The sequence below is a fragment of the Stegostoma tigrinum genome, unplaced genomic scaffold (assembly GCF_030684315.1).
Source record: "Stegostoma tigrinum isolate sSteTig4 unplaced genomic scaffold, sSteTig4.hap1 scaffold_319, whole genome shotgun sequence".
NCBI lineage: Eukaryota > Metazoa > Chordata > Chondrichthyes > Orectolobiformes > Stegostomatidae > Stegostoma > Stegostoma tigrinum.
Genome location: NW_026728247.1, coordinates 22,090 through 37,008, shown reverse-complemented (window position 1 = coordinate 37,008; position 14,919 = coordinate 22,090). Strand labels below are relative to the sequence as shown.

Sequence of the window (14,919 nt, the reverse complement as noted above, 5' to 3'; positions counted from 1 at the left end):
CAGCTTGGGGTGGGAGGAAGGGATGGGTGAGAGGAAGAACAGGTTAGGGAGGCAGAGACAGGTTGGACTGGTTTTGGGATGCAGTGGGTGGAGCGGAAGAGCTGGGCTGGTTGTGTGGTGCAGTGGGGGGAGGGGACGAACTGGGCTGGTTTTAGGATGCGGTGGGGGAAGGGGAGATTTTGAAGCTGGTGAAGTCCACATTGATACCATTGGGCTGCAGGGTTCCCAAGCTGAATATGAGTTGCTGTTCCTGCAACCTTCGGGTGGCATCATTGTGGCATTCAAGAATTGTTGCTCGAAGAGGCTTCTGTGTAACAAGTAGGAGTAGAATCAAGATCAACCATGTTGTTTTCCCAATGTGAACCAGCTGCCAACACCATATATATGGGACCATCTTAATCATTCTTCTACAATTAACTTTTACAACAGACAACAGGTGCAGGAGTAGGCCATTCGGCCCTTCAAGCCAGCACCACCATTCATTATAATCATGACTGATCATCCACAAACCGTATCCTGTCCCTGCCTTATCCCCATAACCCTTGATTCCACTATCTTGAAGAGATCGATCCATCTTTTTCTTGAAACGATCCAGAGACTTGGCCTCCACAGCCTTCTGGGGCTGAGCATTCCATATATCCACCACTCTCTGAGTGAAGAAGGTTTTCCTCAACTCTGTTCTAAATGGCCTACCCCTTATTTTTAAACAGAACCTCTGGTTCTGGACTCACCCATCAGCGGAAACATGCTTCCTGCCTCCAGAGTGTCCAATCCTTTAATAATCTTCTGCATCTCAATCAGACCCCCTCTCATCCTTCTAAGCTAGGTCCCTGTACAGCTGCAGAAGGACGTCTTTGCTCCTATACTCAATTCCTCTTGTTATGAAGGCCAGCATGCCATTGGCTTTCTTCACTGTCTGCTGTACCTGCATGCTTGCTTTCATTGACTAATGTACAAGAACACCAAGATCACATTGTACTTCCCCTTTACCAACTTGACTCCATTGAGATAGTAATCTGCCTTCCTGTTCTTGCTACCAAAAAAGTGGATAACCACACATTTATTAACATTAAACTGCATCTGTCAGCCATCCGTCCACTCACCAAGCCAATCCAAGTCATCCTGTATTCTCATAACATCCTCCTCACATTTCACACTGCCACCCAGCTTTGTGTCATTGGAAAATTTGCTAAGATTACTTTTAATGCCTTCATCTCTATCATTAATGGATATTGTAAACAGCTGTGGTCCCAGCACCGAACCTTGTGGTACCCCACTGGCCACTGCCTGCCATTCCGAAAGGGACCCGTTCATCACGACTCTTTGTTTCCTGTCAGCCAGCCAATTTATAATCCAAGTCAGTATTTTGCCCCCAATAACATGTGCCCTGACTTTGCTCACTAGTCTCCAATGTGGGACTTTATCAAAGGCTTTCTTAAAGTCCAGGTTCACTACATCCACTGGTTCTCCCTTGTCTATATTCATAGTTACATACTCAAAAAATTCCAGAAGATTCGTCAAGCACAATTTCCCCTTTGTAAATCCATGCTGACTCTGACCTATCCTGTCACGGCTATCCAAATGAGTTGTAATTTCATCTTTTATAATTCACTCCAGCATCGTTCCCACTACTGACATCAGTCTAACCGGTCTACAATTTCCTGTTTTCTCTCTCCCTCTTGGACTCACCCATCAGCAGAAAAATGCTTCCTGCCTCCACAGTGTCCAATCCATTCATAATCCTATCCGTCTAAATCAGATCCCCTCTCATCCTTCTAAACTCGAGAGGACACAAGCCCAGTCGCTCCAATCTTTCAACATATGATAGTCCCGCCATTCCGGGAATTGACCTTGTGAACCTACGCTGCACTCCCTCAATAGCAAGAATGTCATTCCTCAAATTGGGAGACTAAAACTGCACACAGTATTCCAGGTGTGGTCTCACCAGGGCCCTGTACAGCTGCAGAAGGACCACTTTGCTCTTATACTCAATTCCTCTGATCTGATTGAGGCATAGAAAATTATGACAGGCACAGGCAGAATACATTGTGAGAATCCTTTCCCCAGGGCACATGTGTCTAAGACCAGATGGCACAAGGTTAAGGTGAGGATGAAACCAGATGGCACAAGTTTAAGGTGAGGAAGTCTGAGGAAAAGCTTTTTCATGTCAAAACTGGTAGACGTATGGAGCACGCTGCCTGAGAGGGCAGTAGAGGCAGGTATTCTCAACATTTAAAAAGCATCTGGGATGAGCATTTAAAATGCTAGGTCAAAGTAGGCTCTGGACCAAGTGTAGATAAATGAGATTAGTGCAGTTTGGTGTTTGTTGGTAGGCATAGATATGGTGTTTCTATGCTGTATGACTCTACGAGATTGACGGTCACAAAATTTTATTCAACATCTGGCCGTTTATTCCTTGACATTAACTGGATGATGTTCATATTGTGCGCATTATACACGTCATTCTCCAGCACTAACATTTGTAACCGTGAAGAACCGTGAGGAAGAAAGGCTGAGGGTCTTAGGTCTGTTCTCATTGGAGAGAAGGAGGTTCAGAGGGGATTTAATAGAGACATACAAGATGATCAGTGGACTAGATAGTGTGGACAGTGAGAGCCTTTTTCTGAGGATGATGGCATCAGCTTGTCTGAGGGGGCAGAGCTACGCATTGAGGGATAATAGATTTGAGATAGATGTCAAAGGCAGGTTCTTTAGTCAGAGAGCGGTAAGGATCGCCCTGCCTGCTGATGTAGTTCACTCAGCCACATTGGGGGCATTTAAACAGTCCTTGGATAAGCATATGGATGATGATGGGATAGTGTTGGGGGATGGGTTAAGATTAGTTCACAGGTCGGCGCAACATCGAGGGCCAAAGGAACACTGGCTTTGTGTCCCAGAAATAGGTCCAGCATTGCACTGTCCCTTACAAGCTCATCTCCATGTTCATGTAAAATAATCTATCAAATGTATTTAAAGAATTATTTCCCAAGTCAAACTTTTATCTAATCTCAATTAATGTTGTGCAGTTGAAATCCCAGAATATAATTATTATTTTATTAGCTTCTCACCCCTCAGTGAATTCCCTGCTCTTCAACTGCCCACTGCTTGCAAGGCCGATAGCTTAAATTCCTCACAACATTAGCAAACCCTTGTGCAAGGATTTTGGTTCCTTTCTGCTTCAGCTGCAGACCAGCCCACTTGTAGAGGACATACCATCCTCACAAATTCTCCTTCAGATCCAGGAGTCTAAATCCCTCCCCAAACACAAACACTTGAGCCAAGCATTCATCTGTTTTCTTCCCCTTTTTCTTGCCTTCTCAGCATGTGGCACCAGGAATAATCCAGAGATTACAACTTTACAGGTCCTGCTATTTAATCCACTGCCTAGCTCTCAGAACGCTTGGTGCAAGCGTTACCCCAAACCAAATCACTCATCTTACCAATGTGTACATCGAGCTGTGTCTTACGGTCCTCCTCCTTCAGGATCCCCTTAATGACATTGTTGACCTGGTTAATATGCCACAATGGAGTCACAGGTACGACTGTGAAAAATCTGGTCCACCCAGATCGTTGCAATGAGCAAAAAAGCACACCATTTGTCTCTACTTGCCAGGGGGCTAAGGCAGTTTGGTGTGTCCACAAGGACAACTTTCATTGATGTACCAGAGAAAGCATCCTATCTGGATGCATATCACAGCATGGTTCCTCTAGCTGAACAATCCCTATTTATTATGGCTCTTGCCTTTCTTCTTCCAGGCAGAATTGGAGAGAGCGAGCGCGCGACAGACAGAGCGAGAGAGATGGGCAATGAGGGAGAGAGAGACAGACAGACAGACAGAATGGGCGACAGAATGTGAGTGTGAGCACGCCTGCATCAGACAGTGAGAGAGATGTTGCTGAGGTGGAGATAGTTGAGAGTGTTGATCACCAACGATCTCTCCTGGTCCACCCAGATCGTCACAATGGGCAAAAAAGCACACCAATGTCTCTATTTCCCCAAGAGGCTAAGGCAATTCAGTGTGTCCACAAGGACAACAATTATTGATGTACCATAGAAAGCAACCTATCACGGCATGGTTTGGCAACAGCTCATCCTCAGGTCATAAGAAACTACAGAGTCGTGAACACAGCATAGTCCATTATGCAAACCAGCCTTCCATTCTTCTGTTTGTGCCTGTGAGTCAAGTGATGGGGGATAACAGGGAGAGGAGAGATAATGACAGGGAGAGAGGGAGGGAGAGAGGGAGAGAGGGAGAGAGGGAGAGAGGGAGAGAGGGAGAGAGGGAGAGAGGGAGAGAGGGAGAGAGGGAGAGAGGGAGAGAGGGAGAGAGGGAGAGAGGGAGAGAGGGAGAGAGGGAGAGAGGGAGAGAGCATGAGAGAGAGAGAGAGCATGAGAGAGAGAGAGAGCATGAGAGAGAGAGAGAGCATGAGAGAGAGAGAGAGCATGAGAGAGAGAGAGAGCATGAGAGAGAGATGAGATGAGGAATAAGAAATGATGAGTGGTCAATACCTGGAGGAAAAAAAGAACCGTGTGTGAGCATTAAGAGAAGCCGCTGGCTGTAATATGGAGGCTATTGTTTTACTGATTGTACGAAACGAAAAGCAAGTGTCACCTCTTGGTGTTAGGGGACAGGAGATGCGCATTAGAGAAGGAGATATAGTCAGCCTGGTTAGAGACAGCAGACACGTTGCAAATGCATAGAAACTGAAATTAAAGCTTTCTTGTCAATGTGTAAAGAGGTGAGACAAATATGACCGGCTAATATTGTACCTTTGCGCTCAGTAAAATGATAGAATCATGATTCAGGGAATCCTTACAGTGTGGAAACAGGTCCGTCAGCCCAACACGTCCACACTGCCCCTCAAAGCTTCCCACCCAGACCCATCCACCTATAACTCACCTAACCTACACATCACTGAACACCTTGGGAAATTTAGCATGGCCAATCCACCTAACTTGCACATCTTTTCACCGTGGGAGGAAACTCGAGCACCCGGAGAAAACCCATGCAGACACATGGACAATGTGCAAACTCCACACAGACAGTGACCTAAGGGCGGAATTGAACCCAAGTTGTTGGTGCCATGAGGCAGCAGTGTTAACCAGAGCCCCTGTGCTCTTTATTATGCCAATTAAGCTGCAAGCATTTTTTTTTAAGAAAGTAAACTTACCATCGTCACAGGATGCGAGTGCTTTCAATTTCTGTCAGCTTGGAGAACTTTATCCGCATCTGCAAGGGCAAGGTGATGGCAATGGTGTGAGACTGGTTAATATTCTGCAGCTCGCTGTGCAAAAAATTAACAGCATCTCCAATGCTTTTTACCTCGGGGCATAACAGAAAGACAAGAACATGAAAAAATCCTGAAATCTTCCTCCAATTTCAATCTCAGTTGGACCATCCCTTCATCAAAAGCCACAACCAAACTGAACAGTAACTTGGTTCACTCCAAATCAACTATAACACTAATTTCCAAAACTCAATGTCCTGTTTTTCGAAGATATCTGCATGTTCCATGGAAAATCATGTATTTTCCACTGCCTACCAGGCCAATCATTTGTTCACTATGATCTCTGTCTCTCTCTCTCTCTCTGTATCTTGCCCTCTTTGATTTCTGTAATTCACGCCCTCCCTACCCTCAGCTACCTGTGCTCATATGCTCGAGGCTTCTCCAATTTTCTGATGTTCGTGCTAATGCTTTAAGATCCCCGCACTGAATGTCAGCAATTTTTTTCAAAAGCCTCAATGACTACTGCCCAGTGGCTCTGACATCCATATTTATGACTATGAAGTGCTTTGAGAGGTTGGTCATGGGCCACATCAACTCCAGCCTCCCACATTACCTTGATCCACTGCAATTCACCTACTGATGCAGCAGATCCATGGCAGATGCCCTCTCCTTGGCTTTACACACATCTCTGGAACGTCCAGATAACAAGGGCATCTACGTCAAGCTCCTACTTATTGAGCACATCTCCACCTTCAACACCATAATTCCATCTGCCCATCCTGGGCCTCCTGCAGTGCCACAACAATGCCACTCAAAGGTTGCAGGAACAGTACCACTTATTTTGCTTGGGAACCCTGCAGCCTAATTGTACCAGTGTGGACTTCACAAGCTTCAAAATTTCCCCTCCCCACCTACATCCCAAAACCAGCGCAGCTCATCCCCACCTCCCTAACCTGTCATTCCTCCCACCTATCCACTCTCCCACCTCAAGCCCTACCCCCATCTCCTACCTACCAGCCTCAGCTCCACCCCCTTGGCCTGGTCGTCCTCCCTGGACTGACCGATCCCCTCCCTAACTGCCCACATACACTCATCTTTACTGGCTCTATCCGCCGCCTCTTTAACCTGTCTGTCTCCTCTTCACCTACCTTCTCCTTTATTCAGAGACAAAGGGAACTGCAGATGCTGGAGAATCCAAGATAACAAAGTGTGAAGCTGGATGAACACAGCAGGCCAATCAGCATCTCAGGAGCACAAAAGCTGACATGTTGGGCCGAGACCTTTCATCAGAAAAGGGGGAGGGGGAGAGAGTTCTGAAATAAATAGCGAGAGAGGGGGAGGTGGACCGAAGATGGAGAGAAAAGAAGATAGGTGGAGAGGAGAGTATAGGTGGGAAGGTCGGGAGAGGATAGGTCAGTCCAGGGAGGACAGACAGGTCAAGGAGACGGGATGAGGTCAGTTGGTGTGAAATGGAGGTGCAGCGTGAGGTGGGAGGAGAGGATAGGTGAGAGGAAGAACAGGTTAGGGAGGCGGGACAAGCTGGGCTCGTTTTGGGATGCAGTGGCGGGAGGGGAGATTTTGAAGCTTGTGAAGTTCACATCGATACCATTGGGCTGCAGCGTTCCCAAGTGGAATATGAGTTGCTGTTCCTGCACCCTTCGGGTGGCATCATTGTGGCACTGCAGGAGGCCCATGATGGGCATGTCGTCTAAGGAATGGGAGGGGGAGCTAAAACCGTTCGCGACTGTGAGGTGCTGCTGTTTACTGCGAACCGAGCGGAGGTGTTAGCTTGCACTCACTGGAGCACTGCAGCAAGCCTGAGACAGAGATTTTGGACAGGGATCATGATGGGGCGCTCAAGTGACAGGCAATTGGAAACCTGGGGCCATTCTTACGGCCAGAAAAAAGGTGTTCTGCCAAGCGGTTGGTCAGTCTGTGTTTCGTCTCCCCAATGCAGAGGGAGACCATATTGAGAGCAGTGAATACAGTAGACTAGATTGAGTGAAGTGTGGGTAAATCGCTGCTTCCCCTGGAAGCCTTGGATAGTGAAGCGGGAGGAAGTAAATGGGCAGATGTTATGCCTTCTGTGGTGGCATGGAAAGTGCTGTTGGGTTATGGGGAGCTGTTGGGAATGGATAAGGAGTGGATCGAGGTGTCCCGATGGAATGGTCCCTGCGGAAGGCTGACAAGAGAGGGGAGGGGAATATATGCCTGGTGGTGGGATCTTGTTAGAAATCGTGGCTGATGTTCTTCTCGATGTGGATATTGATGGGTTGGTCATTGAGGACCAGGGAACCTCATCAGGGGTGAGGCCAAAGTGTAGGACATGGGTTGGACATGGCCGAGAGCTCTGTCAACCACGAACGCAAGGATGCTCAGGTGAGGAAGAATGTAGACATTTCGGAAACCCTCCAGCAAAAGATGATATCATGAGTTCAAGTGGATCTGTCTGGACAGTCCTGTCTGAAGATTTTGTGATGTAAGACTCTGTTGTTTGTCATAAAGGATATGGTTGAGTGATCATATTCAAATAGAAGAGACCAAGAATGTGAGGCTGGAGAATGGGTTGAGAACCATGCCTCTAGGATTCCTCTGCATGTCTATGCTTGGCTTGGGCTACTATGGTTACCATGTCCCAGTTTTGTATGAGAGGCGTGATTCTCCACCCATAATGCAACCAACAAGCAGATACAATTGGGCCCCCACATACAAACCCATATAGATCAAAACCGGAAGTGACAGTACTCATGGTAACAGACCGGACAGTATAAATTCCAGACAGAGTAGAGTAACATTGTTTTGTTGGAGGCTCTAGTGATGATGTCATTGATCATGGTGACGAAACGTCTGAATGAAAACAAGCCAACTCGGCGAGCAAGTCAACAACCGCAATTTGAACTATCTTGTTCAAGTGTTTCATTTTTGATCTTGAATGTTAAATCTCGCTCCAACACAGGGATGGAAGATGACAGTCAACAGCTGCATTCTAACTAATTCATATCGAATCATTGTTTTGACCAGTCCAGAAACATGTAGGTTAGGCGGATTGGGAATGCTGAATTACCCACATTGCCCACATACGTGTAGGTTAGGTATATTCGCCATTGGAAATGCAGGCTGACAGGGATAGAGTAGGGAATGGGGATGGGTCTGGGTGGGATGCTCTTTGTAGGGTTGCTGTGGACTTGTGGAACTGAATGGCCTGTTTCCACACTGGGGATCCTATAAACCTAGGTTTTACTCAATTCAAGAGAGAGTGAGTTTATCAATTGCTAAATGCAAGAAGTCATAAGGCACCACAAATATGCACAAGTTAGACACAAGAAATTAGCTCAAAAAACATAAAAGTTAAGAGGGATACGGATAGTTCAGAATTTGGATTGTTTGTGAAGAATAGAAAGTGGGATGTTGTGGCCACTAAGTTGGGCGATCCCTGTAATGCTGATATGAATTCAGCAGTTAATTTTGAGATTCTTGTTGAAATTCTTTTGACCTTGTTTCCTTTTTGACATCGCCCTGGTTTGCAGAGCTCAGAGCAAAAGATTGTCTTTTCTTCTAACCTGCAGCGTAGGCCTATGAAATGGCTGTCCTAGAACTGCGACCTCCACAACTCCGTAGACCACATGAGCGTATTCGCCCAGGAATACACACACACTGACATTAAAGAACTATTGGGATAACAATACTCAGCATGGGACTGGAAAAGACAGCATGTAGAAACAGAAAACAGCTGTAAATAATGTCAAGAGGTCAAATAAAGTTATAAAGCAAAATTAATGGCTCTTTGCTTGCGTGCTCATTGTATTCAGAACAAAATCAACAAATTAAGAGCACACATACAGGTTGACGGGCATGATTTGAGAGCTATTACAAAGACATGGTTCTAAGGAGATCAACACTGGAGGTAAATGTGCAGGGCTACGTGACATTCAAAAAAGACAGGCAGGAGGGAAACTGACTGTAAGCGATGAAATTACTGTGAGAATAAGAAACAATCTTCAATCAGAAGATGTAGAATCCAATTTTATTTATTTGTTAATGGGAGGAGGACATCACTAGCTACGCAGTGTTTATTGTCCATCCCTCGTTGCCCAGGGGACAGTTCAGAGTCAATCATATGGCTGTGGGTCTGCAGTCACAAGTAGGCCAGACCACGTAAGGATGGCAGTTTGCTTTCCTAAAGGGCATCAGTGAAGCAGTTGGGTTTTTCTGACATTTGGCAATGATTTCATGGTCATCATTAAATTCTTCATTCATGATTTTCTTTTATGTTCAATTCAAATTCCACCATCTGCTGTGCTGTGATTTGAACACAGGTCCCCAGAATGTTATCTCAGTCTCTGAATTAACAGTCCAGCAATACCACCACTGGGCTATTTCCTCCCCAATCTTGGAACAAGAAAACCTGTAGCTGACTCCCACATGGGGAAAAACACTGAACCAGGAGCTTCTTCAAACGGGGTGATCGCCTCTCCTTACATTTTAAAATAGCTATGAACAATCAGGAACTTGTGGGAAGCTACTAAATTGGGGGAAGGAGTATTAGGTAGGAGCTGAGCAGTATTCATTGGGAGGAGCTTTTATTGAACAAGTCGACATTTGATACGCGGGAGTTATTGAAAGACCTACTGATCAGCATTCAGAACTGGCCTATTCCAGGGAAGGAGGAATGACAAGGATGGCAATCTAAGGACATACGGACATAAGAAATAAAGCAGGAGTAGGTCATCTGTCTCTTTCAGCTCACTCTGCCATTCAATAAGGTCATGGCTGATCTTTGTGTGGACTCAGCTCCACTTAGCCGCCATTCACCATAACCCTCAATTCCTTTCCTGTTCAAAGATCTACCTGTCTTGGCCTTTAAAACATTCAATCAGGGAACCTCAACTGTTTCACTGAGCAGAGAATTCCACAGATTCACAACCCTTTGGATGAAGCAGCTCATCCTCAACTCAGTCTTAAATCTGTTCACCCTTATTTTGAGGCTGTGCCCCCCAGTTGTAATTTCACCCATCAGTGGAAACAACTTCCGTGTTTCTTTCCTATCTATTTCTTTCATCATTTTAAAAGTTGCTATTAGAACACCCCTCATTCTTCGAAGTTTCAGTGAGTGCAATCCTAGTCTCCTCAATCTCTCCCCATACAGCAACATTTTCAATTCTGGAATCATTCTTGTGAAGCTCCTTTGCACCCCCTCCAGTGCCAGCACATCCTTTTTAAAGTGAGGAGACTAAAACTGTACAAACTACTCTACATCAAGCTTTACCAGCACCCTATACAACTGGAGCATCCCCTCCCGATTTTTAAACTGCATCACTCGAACTATAAGGGACACTATTCCATTTGTTGCCTCAATTACCAGCTGCATCTGCAAACGTTCTGTGATTCATACACAAGGTTGCCCAGCTCCCTCTGCATAGCAGCATGCTACAATTTTTCACCATTTAAGTAATACTCCATTTTGCCCTAATTGCTACCAAAATGGACAGCCTCACATTTACCATCATTGCACTCCATCTGCAAGACCCTTGTCCATTCATTTAAACTTTGTGTCCATCTGCAGATTTTCATTATCCTCTTTACTCTACCACTCATTTTAGTGTTAAATGTGATCTGTGAACTGTAATAGTACATGGAACAACACAGCGCAGAACAGGCCCTTTGGCCATCCATGTTGCGCTGACCTGTGAACTAATCTAAGCCCATTCCCCTACACTATCCCATCAGCATCCATATGCTTATCCAAGGGCTGTTTAAATGCCCTTCATGTGGCTGAGTTAACTACATTGGCAGGCAGAGCATTCCACCCCCGTACCACTCTCTGAGGAAAGAACTTGCCTCTGACATCTGTCTTAAATCCATCACCCCTCAATGTGTAGCTGTGCCCCCTTGTACCAGCTGAAGTCATCATCCTCGGAAAAAGACTCTCACTGTGCACCCTATCTAATCCACTGACCATCTTGTATGTCTCTACTAAATCCCCTCTCAGCCTCCTTCTCTCCAATGAGAACACACCCAAGTTCCTCAGCCTTTCTTCATAAGACCTTCGCTCCAGACCAGGCAACATCCTGGTAAATCTCCTCTGCACCTGTTGCAACGATTCCACATCCTTCCTGTAATGGAGCGACCATGCAATATTCAAAGCGAGGCCGCACTAGTGTTTTGTAGAGTTGCAGAATGACATCACGTCTCCGCAACTCAATCCCTCTACCAATGCAACCTAAAACACCATCAGACTTCTGAACAGCACTATCAACCTGGGGGGCAGTTTTCAGGAACCTATGTACATGGACACCAAGATCCCTCTGTTCATCTCCACTACCAAGAATCTTTCTGTTGACCCGGTGTCCTGCCTTCCTATTATTCCTCCCAAAGTGAATCACCTCACATTTATCCGTATTAATCTCCATTTGCCACCTTTCGGCCCAATTTTGCAGTTTATCCAAGTCTCCCTGCAACCTGCAACATTCCTCCACAATGTCCACCACTCCATTGTCTTTAGTGTCATCTGCAAACTTACTAACCCATCCACCAATGCCTGCATCCAAGTCATTTATAAAAATGACAACAGCAGTAGTCTCAAAACAGATCCTTGAGACACACCACGAGTAATCAGACTCCAGGCTGAATATTTTCCATCAACCACCACTCATTGCCTTCTTAGTGAAAGCTAGTTTCTAATCCAAATGGCTAAATCTCCCTCAATCCCATGCCTCTGTATTTTCTCCAATAGCCTACCATGGGGAAACTTATCAAAGGCTTTACTGAAGTCCATGTACACCACGCCAACTGCCCGACTCTCATCCACATGATTGAGTTTTTTGAGAAGGTGACCAATGAAGTTTGTGAGACACGACCTGCCCTTGACAAATCCATGTTGACTATCTCCAATCACATTGTTGCTTTCTAGATGATTATAAATCCTATCTCTTATAATCCTTTCCAAAATTTTTCCTACAACAGACGCAAGGCTCACAGGTCTTTAATTGCCTGGGTCATTCTTACTGCCCCTCTTGAACAAGGGCACAACATTTGCACTTCTCCAGTCCTCTGGTACTAAACCTGTAGACAATGAGGACTCCAAGATCAAGGCCAAAGGCTCCACCACCTCCTCCCTAGCTTCCCAGACAATCCTCGGAAAAATCCCATCAGGCCCAGGGGTTTTATCTACCTTCACACGTTGTCGAATTGATAACACTTCCTCCTTACTAACCGTAACCTTTGCAATTCTAGTAGCCTCTAACTCAGTCACCTCCTCTGCAATATTCTCCTGTCGCTCAGTGAAAACAGATGAGAAGTATTCATTTAGCACCTCTCCAATCTCCACAGCGTCCACACACAACTTCCCACTTCTGTCTTTGACTGGCCCTTTGCCTAGCCCAGTCATCCTCTTATTCCTCACATACCTATAGAGAGCTTTAGGGCTCTCCTTTATTTACCTGCCAATGTCTGCTCATGTACCCTCCTTGCTCTTCTTAACTCTCTCTTTAAATCCTCCCTAGCTAATCTGTAGCTCTCCATCACCTCATCTGAACCAACTGGTCTCATCGTCACATCAGCCTCCCTCTTCTGCTGAACAAGAGATACAATTTTTTTAGTAAACCACGGTTCCCTTAGCTGATCGCTTCCTCCCTGCCTGACAGGGACGTACCTCTCAAGGACACGCAATATCTGTTCCTTAAACCAGCTCCACAATTCAATTGTCCCCATCCCCTGCATTTTGCTAACCCATTCTATGCCTCCTAAGTCTTGCCTAATTGCACTACAAGGGAGGAATGGAGAAGCAGACAGTGAAGGGGACTATCAGAGATTACAACAGAACAGAGATAGACTGGAGAGTTGGGCAGATAAATGGCAGATGGAGTTCAATCCAGGCAAATGCGAGGTGATGCATTTTGGAAGATCAAATTCAAGGGCAAACGAAACAGTAAATGGAAAAGTTTTGGGGGAAATTGATGAACAGAGAGATCTGGGTGTTCAGGTCCATTGTTCCCTGAAAGTGACAATGCAGGTCAATAGGGTGGTCAAGGCGGCATATGGCATGCTTTCCTTCATTGGACAGGGTATTGAGTACAAGAGTTGGCAGGTCATGTTGCAGTTGTATAGGACTGTGGTTCGGCCACATTTAGAGTACTGTGTCCATTACCAAAAGGACGTGGACGAGAGGAGGAAAATTTAGGGGAGATATGCATGGCAAGTTCTTTACACAGAGGTTGGTGGGCACCTGCCAGCAGAGGTGGGCGACGCAGACACACTAGCATCTTTTAAGATATATTTGGACAGGTACACGGACGGGCAGGGAGCAAATGGACACAGACCGTGAGAAAATAGGTGACTGGTCAGACAGAGGATCTTGGTCGGCGCAGGCTTGGAGGGCTGAAGAGCCTGTTCCTGTGCTGTAATTTTCTTTGTTGTTTTGACTGACTGGAGTGAGGGAGGGAGGGTGCGACGGCTGGAGCGAGGGACAAATGGATGGCTGGAGGGACCGAGCGAGGGAGGAATGGATGGCTGGAGGGAGGGAGCGAGGACTGACAGGAGGAAGGAATGGATGAATGGAGGGAGGGAGCAGGAGGACGGGGCAGGGGGGTAGGAGGAGGGGGTTGGGGGGGAAGGAGGAGGGGCGGGTAGGGAAGGGAGGAGGGGGCAGGGAGAGAGGAGGGGAGGAGAGAGGGTGGGTTCGGTGCCAGGCAGCTGTTCAGGCAGGTACCAGAGATAGTGGGAACTGCAGATGCTGGAGAATCCAAGATCTTGGCCTGCTGTGTTCATCCAGCCACACATTTTAGTGTTCAGGCAGGTAGCTGTGCCCAGGAGCCGGGCGAAGAGGCCTTCTCCCAGCTCGGATCCCCGCTCCCAGCCAAGGCGGCGCAGGGCCGAGCCACTGAGCAGCGAGCTTTCCAGCAGCCTGGATGCCTGCTCCTCGCCCAGTGGTCATGCCGGAGGCTGTAGGGGTCCGGGATCGTGGTACGCTGATCCCGATGCAGAACAGCTGGGTCCTCAGTCCCCTCCCGGGAAAAGGGTTCCAGACAGCGGACTCGTCACCGAGGCAGAGGGGGGGGGAAAGGCGTGAGTAGGAACAGGAGAGGAAGGGGATTGACTGAGAGGGAGAAAGAGACAGACTGTGTGTGTGAGAGAGAGAATTAGAAATGCAGTCTGATTGCGGATGGGTTGGGTTTAAACAGATTTTTAAACTTTTAAAAAAAAACTCAATGCTCCCTGCTGAGCGGGTGGAGATGCACGGATAGATAAACACACGGCGAGAGGAAGAGAGACACAGAGAAAGACAGAGCGCCGGGGGCGGGGGCAGGGGAGAGGGAGAAGTTCACAGGGAGAGACGGAGAGAGAACGGCAGAGCACACACAGAGGGAGGCAGAGACAAGACGAGAGACAGAGAGGAGCGCGCGCGCGCGCGCGCACGCGCACACGCACACACACACACACACACACACACACACAAGAGACAGAGTGAAAGAGAAAGAAAGAGAGACAGAAGTGCACAGCGAGGTGGCAGAGACAAGACAACAGAGAGAGAGAGAGACGTAGACACAGAGTGAGGCACACACAGAGATGGAGAGACAGAGATTGTGGGTGTGGCGAGGGGTGGGTTTTTGAGAAAATGGGAGGGGGGAGCGAGGGCGAGAGAGAGAGACACAAAGAGACAAAGACAGAGTCGTAGAGTTGTGCAGCAGGGAA

The 14,919-nt window shown here is 46.9% G+C and overlaps 1 long non-coding RNA gene across 1 annotated transcript in view; it reads right to left on the bottom strand.

Moving 5' to 3' along the window:
• Positions 1-14,919, bottom strand: part of LOC132208228 (uncharacterized) — a 30,146-nt gene that overhangs the window by 1,031 nt on the left and 14,196 nt on the right. The window contains exon 5 of the long non-coding RNA XR_009444312.1: positions 5,173-5,231. This is a non-coding gene — a long non-coding RNA (uncharacterized LOC132208228). The remainder of the gene's footprint in view (positions 1-5,172; positions 5,232-14,919) is intronic.